Source organism: Parus major, chromosome Z (assembly GCF_001522545.3).
Source record: "Parus major isolate Abel chromosome Z, Parus_major1.1, whole genome shotgun sequence".
In the NCBI taxonomy this organism is placed as follows: Eukaryota; Metazoa; Chordata; class Aves; order Passeriformes; family Paridae; genus Parus; species Parus major.
In genome coordinates this window covers 21,207,961-21,223,760 of record NC_031799.1, presented here as the reverse complement: position 1 = coordinate 21,223,760, position 15,800 = coordinate 21,207,961, and positions in this window count along the sequence as shown.

Genomic DNA, 15,800 nt, shown 5'->3' with positions numbered 1-15,800 from the left:
TGGGCCAAGAACTAGAATCTCTTAAGCTCAGGTTCAGGAAAAGTCTATCTCTTCAAAATAATTCTTGTAAATGGAAGTGAGGCACAAGGGCTCAACTTACTGCCTCTCATCTGGCAGAGTGCTTTTGGAGCATCTGGGGCTGCTCTCCATCAGAATGACCTAATTCTACATACATCCATATTGATCTGATCTGCATCATCATCGGTTCAGTGTTCATTAATGCAGTTGGGTGCAGAAAGCTTTCAGGGGAAATAGATGAAGAGAGAGAATAATGTATGCTGTACTCTTAGAGTGGGAGTGAAATTAGATTATTTTTGTGCTATTCAGTTGAAACCTACTCAGTGACATTTTTGAAAGGTTCTGTACAAAGGACCTCCCTCTCTCCCCCTCTCATTTCTTCTCCCCTTCTTCTCTTTCTCTTCTGCCTGCTCCTTGTCATTGTTGTTGTCTTCCTCCTCCTCATCCTTCTCTGCACAAGGCAGTGGTGGTGATGGTGTGCACTGACAGGTATCCCCCCATGCAGCTTCTGCCTCTGGCAGAGACCAAAACCCCTCCTGCCACCAGGCACGTTGGTGTTCTGTTTGGCATGACAGTACAGGCCAGCAGTTTCCCCCACTGAGGGCACCGGGCATCGTGTGAACCCAGGAGTAACTCTCTTCTTAATTTCAGTGTTGTAACTGCAAATCTTCAATGGAGTCATTCCCAGTTTATCTGTGTGAGTGAAAGATAGCACAAGCACTGAATTAATTTCACAGATTCCATGCTGTGTTGAGGATCAGGTGGTCCACAGAGGAGGAACAACCTCCTAGCACATCCCTGCAGGCTCTTGAAAGGATGTATTTGCTCACGTCCTGCTTTTTAGGAGGAAAAAACTTGTCTCTTCTTGTTATATTTCTCATTAGAATATGAACTGCTGGAATTGTTCATGTTAGAAGAAATATGCGGATGCAGAGCAGTTCTTGATGAGATGAAAAGTTAATGAGATTGCTTTGAGCTAGAGGCACCAACAATCATATACTCCCAGCTGGTATGGACACCACACACTTCTCAGTTGAAGACTCAGCACATAAGAAATGCATGATATGAAAGCTTTATGGGTGTTAGCTGAGAACATACATTTCATGTACCAAATAACACTACCATGTATTTTTAAAACTATTAGGAGAAAGCACAAAGAATTGTGCTCTGAGATTTGGGGCAGAGTGTTACTGTATGCTGGTTTCTTTTGATATTATTCAAACTCCCTTTTCTTTCTCCACAAAGGCAAGGTCTCTGACCATTGCTGCTTCCATTGTATGACCACTGAACTACAGCAGTAGGATATATAACAGATAGAAAAATAGACTGAAATTAGGGAGATGCGAACTATTTACAAACATTTGGTTTGACCACAATACAGCAATTGTTTTGTTGTGTGATATTATGGAGATTGATTTAGTTAGTTGTATCACTTTGCTTCTAATTGCAAGAGGAAGATACAGAAAAGATGATGCAAGAGCACAGTTAACATAAAGGAGACTTGTAAAGCAGAACTGGAGAAAAACCTGAGGAAATCTGTAGTTAATTTCAACATGCAGTCTGTGCAATTCACAGCCATCCTGAAAGAAGAGCAAAAGTGAAGCAGAGACCAATAATTTTTGAGTGCCCTGTCACAGCTGCCATTTGGTGTACATGTCAAAAAAGTAAGCACTCTGATGCATGCTCCTCTATCTCTCTCAGGAATTCTCTTTGCGTGGTTAGTGGTTCCAGTCTGCTGTTTCCATGAGGGATTCCTGACCCCTCAGTCACACTGGTTCCCTCCCCATTTGGGCATGCAATTATTAATAGAAAACATAACTTTTCTAGGACAGAGAAAAAAATAAAGGAAAGTTTTATCATACCAGCTTTTAGGAAATGGAAGGTAAGAAACATGTAGCACACTCCTAATATGTTTCTATATTAATACACTTCAATAGTCTTGAATAATTCTATGGCATCTAGAAATGTACCAAGACAAATTCTTTTGCCAGATTGCTCTCTTTGACATTGTGACTTTTCAGTTAACTAAACTACAGCAAAAATGAAGGGAGAGAAAAAAGTACTTTGTAGGTGCTGTGATCAATTTACCGCTGCAGCTGACATGAATGCGCCCGTAGTCCTACTTGATCTTCTTAATACAATGTAATCCTTAATTATCTGTTTTGACACCTAATGAACGCACAACACATTTGTGAACTCCCAAGGCATGTATCTGTCTTGCCTTGCTAATCCTGTTACCCTGGCTGCTCCTCTGCTACCTCTACTGCTGTGACTCACAGATGTAGTCTCTCCTTGCTGCTCTGTCTCTGACATGTAATCATAATAATTACTCTCCATCATGAGGAAGGTCTGGAAACAATAAAATCTTCCACCTGTTGACATATGTTGAAGTCTGTGCATGTTTTTAATCCAGGGTATAGTTGGTCAGTCTGGTGTTGAGCTTAAAAGGCCATTGCAGACCTTTTAATGATATTGATATTCTTGCTGTGAACAGTCAACTGAACAGTGCTCAATTTGACACAGCATGAAGCTATGGCATTAGCGTGGGGTAAAGGACAGATGGTACTTACTCATGAGCAATCAGGCATGGATTTTTCCTTGGAGAGAGAGAGAAACATTCCTTTCCTTAACACCTGATGTTGCCAGGCTCCTCTACCTGAACAGCAGTGGGGCTGTAGTTGCTAGCTGTTCCTCAGTAACAGATTGACGGACTGGTCCCTACCCTTCCTGAAACACAGAAGGAGATTCAGAGATTTATCTTTCTTAGATGATTTATTCTTTGAGGACTGAGCCTTAGTAAAAATTAAAGTCTTAAAAAAAAAGGAATTAACCATGTCATGGAAGTTAAGGTATGGTGATTCCAACTAAAATCCCTGCATTTTTAATGTCTTCTTCACTGACAACATCACCATATAACTTGCTGTATTCCCACTAGACTGAATACTAGGATGAATTTAATGATGCTGATATCAGTGGGGTGTGGGGTAGCTTTCAGGATCCAGCTGGGATAATTCAGAGGGACATCTAACCTCTTTGCAAGCGAGTATAGCTCTCAAATAACTGTAATCAACAATTTCTCTGGTTCCACCAGATAAGCAAACTTTGGTAAGAGCAGCAGGTAAGCAAATCTTGATAAGAGCAGTAGACATCCAGCTTTTGATTCCATCAGAGCCCACTATTTCAGCAATGCCAGATGGAAATTCAGAACTCATGAATTTGGGTCAGCTCAACATAAATCTATTGAATTGAATCCATTGGCATGAATCTATGTCACCCAGCAGAACAGCAATAAGCCAGTGTGCTATCACAAGGGGATTATCATGGGGGACAGGCTGTGACAATGGTGACTGCCACAGGACATCTAACATCCTGTGGAATTTGGTGTCGTTGGTGATGGTGTGCCTGCTACGGAAGCACGCTCGTAAAAGGAGGGGGCACATCAATCTTCGCTAAAATGTCCACACTCAGCAGCAGTTCATGACTACAAGAGATGCTTGTAGTCTATCAGTGCATAGGACACTGTGCAAGCAGTTCAGAGCTAAGAGAAAAATGCCACTGCAGTTGTCAAAAGCAGTTCTGGACACAAGGCATTTTCTGTGCTTGACCTAAGGTGTTGGAGTGACTACAGGTCTCTCTTTACAGTTACTATGCCTAAAGTTGTTTTGAAAATCTCTGTACTCTGTTTCACCATGTGATGTAGACATTATTGTCTCCCTTGACTGAAATATGGGTGAGAAAGATGGTCCTTCCACAGCCCTGCTATGTTTGCATGCAACTTGGTGTTGAGGTGCTATTAATTTTAAACATCAGAAGTCTAGTACCTTGAGCCCTATGGAAGTCTCAGCTTACTACTTGATGGATGTGGAATTGAGGCACTTTTACAGTCTTATGGTAAAGTCATATCTTGCAGAGATTTTATGAGATTATAAAAAGTTCAGTGTGAATTTGTGACAATACTGCCTATCAAGTTTATTTACCTTCTTAAGCGCAGCTTGCAACCAACATAGATTTCTAACTCCTCAGCATTTTATGGCTTTAACACTCCTTTGACACTCAACCTTTACAATTCCTGAGAATTTCTTGAAGCCAAGGGCTAGGAGGGAGACCACTCTGCTGGGCATCCCTGAGTTCCTGGGTGCTGTCTAGACGACAGATGGGGTCTATGCAAATCACATGGAGATACAAGTTAAGATGAGTCGTCTAGCAGCTAAAAAGGCAGAGACCAGAAGGGGAGAGGCCATCTTCATAGTCTTTACAGCTGATCTTGTGAGTGAGCCTAATCCATTCAGGAGCAAGGCAGTCGGGTAAATTCACACTCCCTCCCTGTTGTGGGTTAACTAATCTCTTTGACTTTAGCTTGAAAGGAGAAAGAAATGTTCATGCTCACTGCTTCAGCTGAGTGGTGGTAACTAGCAGCTTAGGGCACAAGCAACAGCCCACGTCCAGCCACTTCTGGTCAATCTGCAAAGGCTGTGCCTGTCCCAGAGCAAAAGTAACTACTGCAGTGCTAATCTCAGTAATTACAACTTCACAAGAGTGGCTGGATATACTCTGGAGTTTATGCAGTTGCTCTAAGTATTATTTACAATAATTTTTTATGGATCGGAATTAATGATATAAATATGATAGTAAAATGCAGGGTTAAATTGCAAACAAATACTGGCAGCAAGCTTTACTGCAATGACAGGTTCCCTAAACCTTTATTCCTGTGACCTTTATTTCTGGGTATTTTTAGGATTCACGAAGTGCTCTGAAATGAACAAGACCAGAGTAGGTGTGAAAAAGGTATGTTTTCAGAATGACGGGCTGTATGGCCTCTAGTTCTTAATAATCATGGAGACTTCAAGAGGTCCTTCAAGAGGTAAAAAACACACTATGTATATCCCATAAATCTGCACGCTTCTAATGGTCAATGAAAGGAAAAAAAATCTAGTTTTATGCATCAGAAAATGAAAAGAAAAAAAAATTAAAAAAGAAACAAAAAAACCTCTTCCTTGTGAAATAAGAATTTTGTACCTATGATAAAACCATGGCAATTCCCCTTCTGTTCTATGATGACACACACTTTAAGATACAGTGGATACATTTTATTGTAAAACTAAGTAAACAGGACTCAGATTCAGGCAGCTATTAAGTGGCTGCATAGAAAGTGAACAGCTCTGGGGCAAGGAACTTTAACTAGAAAAGGTTAAGACATAGCATTTAATACCAAATGAAAAGACCATACCAATCACAAGGCTCAGAAAAATATTCCATTCCTGGACTCTTTGGCACTGTTAGAACTAGAGCACTGGACATCTCAGCTGTGGAGACCCTTATTCCACATTCAAACGTGTAATTCTTTTCTGCAGCCTAAAAAGCTCAAAAGCTTGGCCTCTCAAGGAATCCAATGGCAAAGACTTCTTCCCACTATCTGTACCCTGTGAGATGAGTTATTGAGCTGGCATGTCTTGCAATAACATTAAAATAGGAAGTAGAGCATACCGTTTTTGCATAGCAAAATGTGTAGTATTTTTGTATAGCATGTTTTCTTTTGAATGTTTCTTGGATAGATTTCAAAGAGAATATAAATCACAAGCATGGTTTTATTGGTCTGAGACATGTGCTGTTTTGGTTGGGATCCTGTTGGTGATGTTTTGATGCATTAGTGGCTCTATTCACTGATGACTGTCATCCTGCTCAAGCCTGTTGTGTTGCTGCAGTGTGAGAAGGCATTGCTGCTGGACACTGGAAGGATGGATGCAGGAGATCTTTTCCTTGGTGAAATAGTAAGGGCTGAGAGGGGAAGACAGGGACAAGGGATAATTCTCTATGGTAGCAAGCTGTAGGTTATAAAATAAAAAAAATCCACCTTTTTAAGGAGCTGTGAGTGGTACTGACATTTTCTGCTGTGCAGTTTTGTCACGACCAAGACAAGGAGCAGAGTTTCTGAGAATGTGCAGGGGAGCAGCTCCCAGCCCAGCCCAGACACAGCATCCTATCCATGCTTGAGTGCATGGATAGGATGCAACACAGAGGTGCAGCCCCACTCTTTTGGTGGATAGCCCTCTCACCAATCCCACATGCTGCAAGGCAATTGAATAGGACTCTGTTCAGAGAGAGCATTGCACTGCAGAAAACTATGGCCTGACTCAGATTTACATCTAACCACATTAGACCATTTTGGCAGTGCCAGCAGGTCAATCAAGTGGGTATAAATGGGAGTAAGCATTTGCCACAGCTCTAAAAGAACAAGGAAAGCTCTGGCATCTGAGCAGTGACTATTCAGCCTGCAGTATTTTCTTTCCTTTATTTTCATTGGCACATTGTGTAATTTATATGGCAGCTTGAGTGCTTGTGGTGCTTTGTAACAGATAAAACATTCTACTAACCATGAAGGGAAATAGGACATGAAGAGACAGAGAAGAGTGCAGGTGGAGAGGATGCTTCAAACATATAGAAAAGAGGGAAAAAAAAGCCCCCAATGAATTAAAGAAGGTATTCAGTGGCGTGGGAAATGGAATCGTGACAGCACTGGTACATGCTTAAGGAGGAAAATACAAGAGAAGAAAGACTGAAAACAAAATTGCATTATCTTGAAGAGAAAGAGAACAGGGGAGTAAAATTAAGGATAGCAAATAATCTGGTTGGGGGGAACTGGCAGAAGTGGTAGACAAGAGAATGGAGAGTCTGTCAGTAATGGACAAGTCTGTGCTGTTTAAGTCTGTTTTAAATCAATCACACAGAAAATAATTTCCTGAATTTAAATATGGTAGACCTGCTAGAGGCTGGACATCCTTGCAGAAGTGGGTTGGTCAGGAGACCACAGGACACAGAACTCGGTCTGCAAAGTGATCACAGGAGAGTGTATAGAATGTCTTTCTACAACTTGACAAAACAGAGAAAGGTTGAAGGGAAGAATAATTTGTAAGCAAAACAGTCTAGAAAGAATGACCTCTTTCTTCCCTCCTAAACAATCTAGTGTTTGCCTGTAACAAAAATTTAGATTATAAACTCCAAACTGTCTTGATGTATTAACCCTGTGCTATAGTGCTAGGAAAGATGCAGGAAGAGACCTTTTCTAAGTAAAATGAAGAATGTTGGTGAAAGTTATGTAATGTCCTCATTGCTAGAAGCCAAAGTCCTGGTGGGAGATCAAGTTCTTGGGGATTCCAAGAATAGGAATAGGCACTACCAAAGACTAATATCTTAAGATTTCCTTGTCTTGAATGCATTTGTATAGCTTTGGTTTCTGGCCTCTAGCCAGTGTGGTAAGAATGGATATTCCTACAAACATTTATAATGGAAAATGGTGATGGCTAACAGTAGTAGGATGTTTATGTAACTCCTCACAGATCAGTTTTATTTGTATAAAGTCACTGCTTAATAAATCTTAGAATTCACATGGCATGAAGTGCTGTTTATTAGGAACAAAATTTGGATTTTTGTTGTATGCCACAGAAGCCTCACCCTTTCAGAGCCATTCTGAGTGTGCTACCATTGTTCCATGTTTAGTTTCAAGGGAAATATCTGGTTTTGATCAGCTTTCTCCCTGTTGTTCTGGGGAATTTTGACTGACAGCTACATTCTTCTTCTTGATGACTATGAATGAGAGATCATCTTAATGCATTAAAGTTAAATACAGATTGAGGATAACTCCACCCACATTCAAAACACAGAGAGGTTCAATCAATTCAGCAGTGTTGAAAATACTCTTCTTCTATCAGGGTGACTCAGTTCACTCTTTCAAATTAGGCTGAAGAGGCTCAAAGTATTTTATTTAGTATCTCTTACTTTGCTGAGACTTTGCTGATCAAAATTACTTCTGCCTTGTACAATTAGGTCACCTTAATATTTTCTCAGCTTTGAATTTGCTTTGAAGAAACCACACAGAATCAATTCAAAGTAGATCAGATATCTGTGTGAGCTATTCATCTTTCAAACTGTGTTCTTTCTAAGAGATGGTCATTTGCTTATCAGGGAAAAATCAAAACTGCTTGTCATCTGAATGGAGCAATGAAAATACATTCAGCTTAACAAGGAACAGAAGCTGTGTTTTTGTGATCTGTTTACTTTTAAAGTCTGTTTGATTAAATCTTTTGTTAACTTTCCTAAAGCAAATAAATGACACTGATACTTTCCTAATGCAAGTCATACTTGTGTTTGCTGCCAGCTTTGTTTTCCTATGGTGTGTTGACATTGGAGGCATAGGAATTGTTCATCCATTTTGACAATAGTTGTGTCTATAGTGAAGCAGTATTACATTATATGTATTTTTTTTTAAGTGGTAAAATATGTAATATTCACAAACTCTTTCCCTGCATTCATCATCACGTTAGCTGAGTGTTTAGAGATGCAAATTTGTAACTATTGCCAAATGAGCACCAGTTAACTTCATCACACTCTGCATATCTTTCCTCTTCTGTTGGGTGAGGTGATTAATAGACTGCTTAAGGGTGATGGGAATAATACGCTTACACTCATAGCCTGAGACAAGGAATATGCAACTTGATCTTTTTTGTAAATTACATAAGGCAAGTCACACTCACATTGTCCGAGAGATGGAGGGCTCAAGTCCACATTAAGAGAAAATGATGCCAGACAGCTTTGACCACAGATGAGCTGCTTGTATCTCCAAAGATTTTGAATCATAGCCTGTCTTGCGGGTCTTATGTGTCAGACTGTTCTGCATCAAAATTACAGTATGCTGTCACACAGCTTTTTACTTCTAGGATGGGAAAAATTTAAGAAATTGAAGAGAAACTCCTTCTCTCTCAGCTACAATAGTAAGAAAGAACGCTGTCTCTGTAATGTTAGTGAAGTGTTTAGGAAGGTCTATGCATAACTAAGCAGCCTTGCCACCAAACGTATCTTTCTGCATAATTTCAAATGGTTATACCTGAGGGGTATATCCTTTCACTGTCTCTTTGCTATTCCTCCAGTATGCCTACCTTCCTACCTGTCACCTTAACACATTTACCCCTGTTGTTTTTAGAAACATGTCTTTACTGAAGGCATATGTTCCATCCAGGATTTCAAAACTCCCATTTTCCCCGATGAGCTGTGAAGACCCTCTAGATGGGTTTTGCAATGCACTGTCATCTGAGCTATTCGATATTTCCTTGCACATCAATGTTTCATTTAAAAGGTTATTTTGTTTCTGCATTTAAAGCAGGACAATTTTGTAAACGGAGGAAACATCATAGAACTGAATTAATTAAATACTCAGCTTTTAACTCCTCTTCGGGTTTCTAACTTTTTTTCTGGAAGCCATAAATAGTTTGTTGCTTTGGACATTTGCCAGAATAGAATCTACGTTCTTTCAGATGGTGGAATTAGTAGATTCCTGACTCCCACGCCATGTTCTGCAGAAGTATAGCTCCCTTTTAACTTGCAGTTTCTCTGGTTCAAGAGAATGCCTCATTGACGTGACCTGTGTTGAGGAAATAAAATGAATGAACCCCAATCTTTCTGCACTTTCTGAGGAGGCTGAATCAGCCAGCATACTGGTTATAACTACAGTGGCTTTTTCTATGTTTGCTTCATTTGTTTTCTGCTTCCTTTAAAATGTTGGTAGTAACTATTCACTGTCCGAATGTTACTGTTAAGTATGTTTTTAATACAAAATACAGGTAAGCTTTAATGTAGGTTGCAATAATTTCACACTTGATTTTAGTTACACTTATTTTTTAAGAGGAGAAACCAATAGAATTAAATTACATGTCATGTGTAAAGATAATGTAGTTTTTAATGAGAAGAACGCCTTCACTGTTCTCTGAAATAAGATTTATTCAAAATGCACACTTATTATGCTACTTTAAATTTCAGGTTAAAAAAATACAACAAAAGCACATTACTCTCTGTACACCAGGACCTTTAGATATGGAAATCTGCTGAGGGTTAAATTTGTTAAAGTGAATGGTCCCACAAACAGTCAATTTTATGGTGCAGCTGGTAAATGTCAAATTGATTTTGCTTCATCTCAGTGGATGATCACTTTTAAATTGGATCTGTGCCTGTTGTGAAATTTCACATCATCAAATTATGCTCCTGAAATGCTGCACTTTTCAGCCCTCTCTGCCCAATACAGGGCAGCAGCTTCTTTCTTTTTGCTGTTCTTAGTGAACTGAGAACACGTGCTACGGAGAATGTCTTCCTAATTATGCCACAACTACCCCTTACACTGGGGAAAAGTTGCACCCTTTGCATTGCCCCATAGGAGATCTTCCCAAAGCGCTGCTATTGATTACTCAAATCCCATGGAATGGCAGAAAGATGTAACCATTCATAAGGCTGCCATTTCAAGGGGACTTAAACCAATATAAATACTGTTCAAAAATTTTTGCAGTGATCTTATAGTGTACATGACAGATTTTTGGGCTGGAGATTGGCTTGAGTATCATTTATAAAATGTCAGATTTTTCTTTCTTTTGACAACTGAATTGTCATCAATCCTTTAATAATTGTCTATCAGTATGAAACTTTTCATTTTGGAGCTAAGTATTTCAAAGCCTTCTTTCCACATTATCTGAAATTCATGCCTCTTTTCCTTTACCTATAGCATTAACATCTAATTTCATCCTACAATCCAGGAAGAACTTTATGTCATCACAACAGGAATCTTTGAAGATTATGCTTGGGTTTTATGTGCTTTCCATTGTCACATCATCATCAGAAACAAAAATGTAGGAGCTGGCAAATATATGCTAGGGGAAAAGATAATCTTTTACTGAGATTTTATTTTGCCGGAGAATAATCCATCACTGGCTGTTTTCATTTCCATGGGGTGGTGGATGTGATGTACTTGGGCAAACACTCTTGTCAGACATCTCTCATCACTGAATAAAACTAATCTGAAGACCTGTGCATGTTTTAAGGGGTTATCTATACTCTCTAGTCTATGTATTTCTGAGGGTGAAAAAAAAAGAACACAAAACAAACCAAAAATAACCACATACAGAAAAACCCCAAACCCAATCAAATCTCAGAAAAAACAAGAGCCAGTGAATCTGAGAGAAACTAATATACATATATATATATATATACACACACACATATATGTATGTATGTATGTATGTATATATGGTATATGTATGGGGTATATATAATACATAGAGAATATGAACAAATAGTATGACATAGAAAACTGAGGGGCTGCATCTCACCCCAACACTTTAATGGGTCTGTCTTCTAGTTACCTTCCCAACTCCCTGAAGAACAGCTTTGTTAAGTGGCAGAGGGACTGTGAGTGCACTTCTAGGTGGGAGCTTTGAGGTCTCCACCCAAGTATGTAGTTGTGTAGTTGCTTTGAGTGTGTGAAAAGTCAAGCCAGCCTTGAAAATTTCCACACATGGAGTAAGTTTAACATGCACATTTTCCATATAAAGACTGTTAGTTTTTACTGAGTGATTGCTGTGGTGCATGCTCACTGTTCTCTATGTAACAGAAGTTCCTTGAAAGTTCACAACAAAGCTTAATAAAAAAAAAAAATTCATAAAACTAAGTGGAAATCCAATTTTAACAAGAAGATACACTCCTCCTGGAGGATGGGTAGGTCCAGATAGTGGTAGGCTCAGATATTAATTCAGCTTTAGGCTGGATGGTGGGCATCCACTGAATTCAGAGTTAGTCCTAGGAGGAGGATGTGGGTGAAAGACCTAGCAGGAACCAGAGCTGGGAAGTTATTCCTAACATTGGGGCTGCTCCTTTTTACCTTCATCAAGTGTAAGAGTAAGACCAATGAGAATATTAACCTTTGCTACTCACTAGCCATCATCTTCCTCATATTTGATCAGTATTTAGAAATTAATCTTTTTTCCTAAGGTTTCTGACTTGAGGGATATGGGCTTGGCAAGCTCAGTCAAGTTTTTTCCAGCTATAGTAATTGACGTGTTAAAAGAAGTTCTCTCTCTTCTCACAGACCTCTCTTCACTTATGTCCTCAATCACCGCAGCTGCAACTCTGTAATTGCCACTGTGACAGGTATTGGAAAGGGCTTTCCATCAATGACAGGTGGAAAATTCAGGTTTTTACAAGGCACTCCTTGGTGACTGTCACTTTTTAATAAACAGGAAAATGACTCAGTAGGTAAGAGGTGATGACTACTTTAAGATGCCTGAAGCACATCCCCATTATAGTATTGTATTATTCAAATTATATAACAAAATATTTGTGGTACATTTGCACAGTAAGTGAACAGGAGAATATCCAGGAAAACTGTCACAGTAATGACCTAAAAATTTTGAAAGCCTTTTATGCCTGATTTAACAAAGAACTGGCTCACAACTGACGTAAAGAATGAATTTAGTGAACTTTAAAGTGTCCTCTGGATTTTGTTGTGGTTGGTTTTGCTTTGGTAATTTGTTTTTTATGAATTTTGTGAAAAATTGATTTAACTTTTATTACAGCTTCTAACTGTTTAAAATCTTTTAACTGATCTTACGATTCAGGTACAATGTACCAAAAGAGGCAAAATCCCTGTGCTTCTATGAGTTCAAGAGAAAGTTTTGGACTTTATAAAAGAACTAATGTAAACAGTCTTTTTAATGCTATAGATTTTTTTGTTTCCATCCAAGCATCTCAAAATGACTTTTGAGAGTTCTACCCACAGATGGATTACACACCTAATTAAATTTTCTAAAAATCTGGACATGAGATGCAGAATACTGTGCGTTTCTGAGGCTGAATTAGGAGATATCACATTCATAGAATCTGAAAAGCTACCTTTCTGTGACAGTTATATGCCTACTAGCATCATTTCTATATGTGTACTGAAATGGACAGACTCCTAGAATATGAAGAGGAGTTGCCTAGTTACTTGTGATTTTAGCTCTATTTCAGCTGAAATATATCCAATGCAAATTACAGCATGTGGTGACATTGATGGAACTCTCCTAGCCATGAAGTCCATAAAAGTGAATGAGTAGCATTCATCTGTGGTAACTTTGATAATGGCAGAAGAGATATAAGAGATATTCATAATTCGTGCAAATAAAAACAAATTATGGAAGCAAGATACTGCAGAAATAGATTTTTTTTCAGATGTTTCAAACTGTTTCCTAAGAAAACCATATAATGGAAGTTGCTAATGCAAGAGTGGGGAGAAATCAGTCTTTTATTACGATGTGCTGTATTCTCGGTAAAGAGACAAGTATTTTATACTTTGTTATTTTGACCAAGGCATGACAACTATACTGTGGCATGTAACAGCCAGACAGCCAGCTTGTTATAGGCCTATCACTTCACTACAGAGCATGCCTGGCAATGCAACTACTCTGACTGCTAAATATCACAGGAGCTGTTTCTCAGGAATGCAATACTTGTCCATCTTCAGCTTAGCCCTGCGAAAGCTGCAAGTAGCTCATAAGACTGTGAATACGTATAAGAAATGCATTCTAAGGTAACTAGGCATATGAATGAAAATCTATTAGCAGCTAGCTGTTCAAGACACGAAAATAACCCTCCTTCCTTCCACATTAACCTCAAAAGCTACATTACATTCAAAGTCCTTGAATGATCCTATAATTATCATCTCAGTTTTCCAGGTCAAGGAAAGGAAAACAAGAGATGTGAGCATACAGCCCATAAAATAATAAGCTAAGCAGCAACACTGATCTCGTTCTTCATGTGGTTTGAGAACATATCTTTTACCTTAGCGAGTGCCTACCCTGTCCAGTCTCATACATAACCAGTCTTTTGCTCAGTTTTAACCAGATGTTTGAATGGAGGAAGATATTTTCACTTTCATTGATCCTATATGCCTGTCTATTTTTATTAGCATTTCTTCCTCTCCCATTCCAATTACTCTTTGCAGATCTCAAGAAAGAGCAGTACAAAAAGAGACATCTGAAAAGTCAGGGCAGTTCTACAAGGTTTCTGAAGATGAGGTCCTGGGTGGTTAAGAGGAGTGCCCCATGGAGGGCATGGTGAGCAGAGACCCACTCATATATGACTTTTGGCCCTGGCTGTCTGGGTTACACCACCTGCTGCCCTTTGTGGTGTGGAGGACTAGGCAGATGAGGAGTAGGGAGGGAGCTGGTTTATTTCAATGAAACCATTTGAGGAGAAGGTTATGGAGCAGAACATAAACATCCTTACAAGACACAGCTTGCTTAGTCGTAGTTTTTCTAGCACAGCTCATTTTATTTCCTTAAATCATTTTACATGATGCATATACTTTCTGCTTTAGTCTTGCTCAAATTTCCCCAGCTTGTGTTCTGGGTGCCTTTTAAATCTGCCTTGAATGTAAGTTTGATTACTTCAGAAGGAAGTCCTTACAAGTAAAACTTGGATTTTACAGGAACATATTTGTAAAAAATGCATTAACATTGCAGGAAAGAAAAATACAGCTGCACTCAGATAAGGATTGCTTCTTATTTCAGCTCTAATTTTCAGGGTTTCAGTGGTGGTTACATCAGTAGCTGATTAATGGCAGCATTCTTTTATTGTGGCTAAAGAAAAGTTTGACTCAAAGCTTATTAACTAGGACGACTCTTTATTTTAATTTGAAGGAAAATAACGTAAGGATATGTGAGAGTTCTCTGTGTCCCCATCAGGCTGCTATCTCTCACTCACCCCTGCAGCTGTGGCTTCAAATGAATGCTGTAAGCTCTTCAGGGCTTGTTATGCACTAACCAACAGTCTAAGAGGGAGCCTAAGACTTCACTGAAAATTACCTGGAAGGGAACTACTAATAGGAAATGGAACATTTAATGAACTTTCTCTCTGAGTAAATGAGAAACCCATTCTTGGCTTTTGTACAGGTGGTGTGCAAATCACTTATATGACATGCTGTACTTCTGTCCAGGTTACTGGCAGGATTTGTCTTGGATATAAATTCCAGTAGGCCATCAATCTCAGTAAATAGTGGCTGAAGTTGTTGTTTTAAGCTCACTGGAGATCTAATTCTATTACTCTGTAAAGAGTCCTGAACAAGATCAAGTGCACAGCAGCTACAATTGCTATGTAGTCCCAAGCTGCAGGTAAGTGGCAAGCAGGCTGGATACGTGTTGTGCTGACTCCCATGTGGAAGGGGAATATTACTGTCTGCTTCCTGGTGCTTTGTCACATGTATGAATGGGTTCTTGGGAAAGACCAAAGGAACAAGTGTCCTTGTTGGTGGTGATTTACCTAGCTCAGTGGATTTTGTTGACTGTAACCAAAAGGGATCAGGAGGGAGTCTGCCTAGCTTTCATCGAAGTTTAACCTACTTTGCCATCGGATTTTGGCAAACAACCTCCTTCTTGTCAATGCCAGAAAAATGATGCTGCTTGGAACTGCACAAAGAACAGCTACATCATGGGGTTTCAAGGCTGGATGAGGATTTTGAGTCCCTGCTCTCCATGCATATGCTTTTTCTGTCACTAGGAACATATAATATTACTATGTTTTTTATTTATGTAACATGTGAAAGTCGGAAATGCTGTCAAGGTACAGCCAAAACACAGGCTTAGGGACAGTCCCTGCTGTTTTCTGGATGAGAAAGAGATGTCAAGTCAGAATCATTGCTAACATCTGTATTATATCAAGGGTGGTAAGAGGAAAGAGCGGTCAAACTGCCAATCTAAGGAAGCACAGAATGTCTCCAGGTTTTATGCCACACAGCATTCCTGGAGAGGGACTCAAATCCCAGCTCTGGACATCGAGCTGAGGAGTAATGTATCTCCCAGCCATGGCATGCATTCTGGTCTCTTTGCAGCGTTCAGGGCTGACCAGGTCTCACACCACTACCGCAAAGAAACGGGGCTGGGTCATCCATTGGTGTTCCAGAACTGGAAAGTTTTCCTAAAACAGATGTAGCTTTT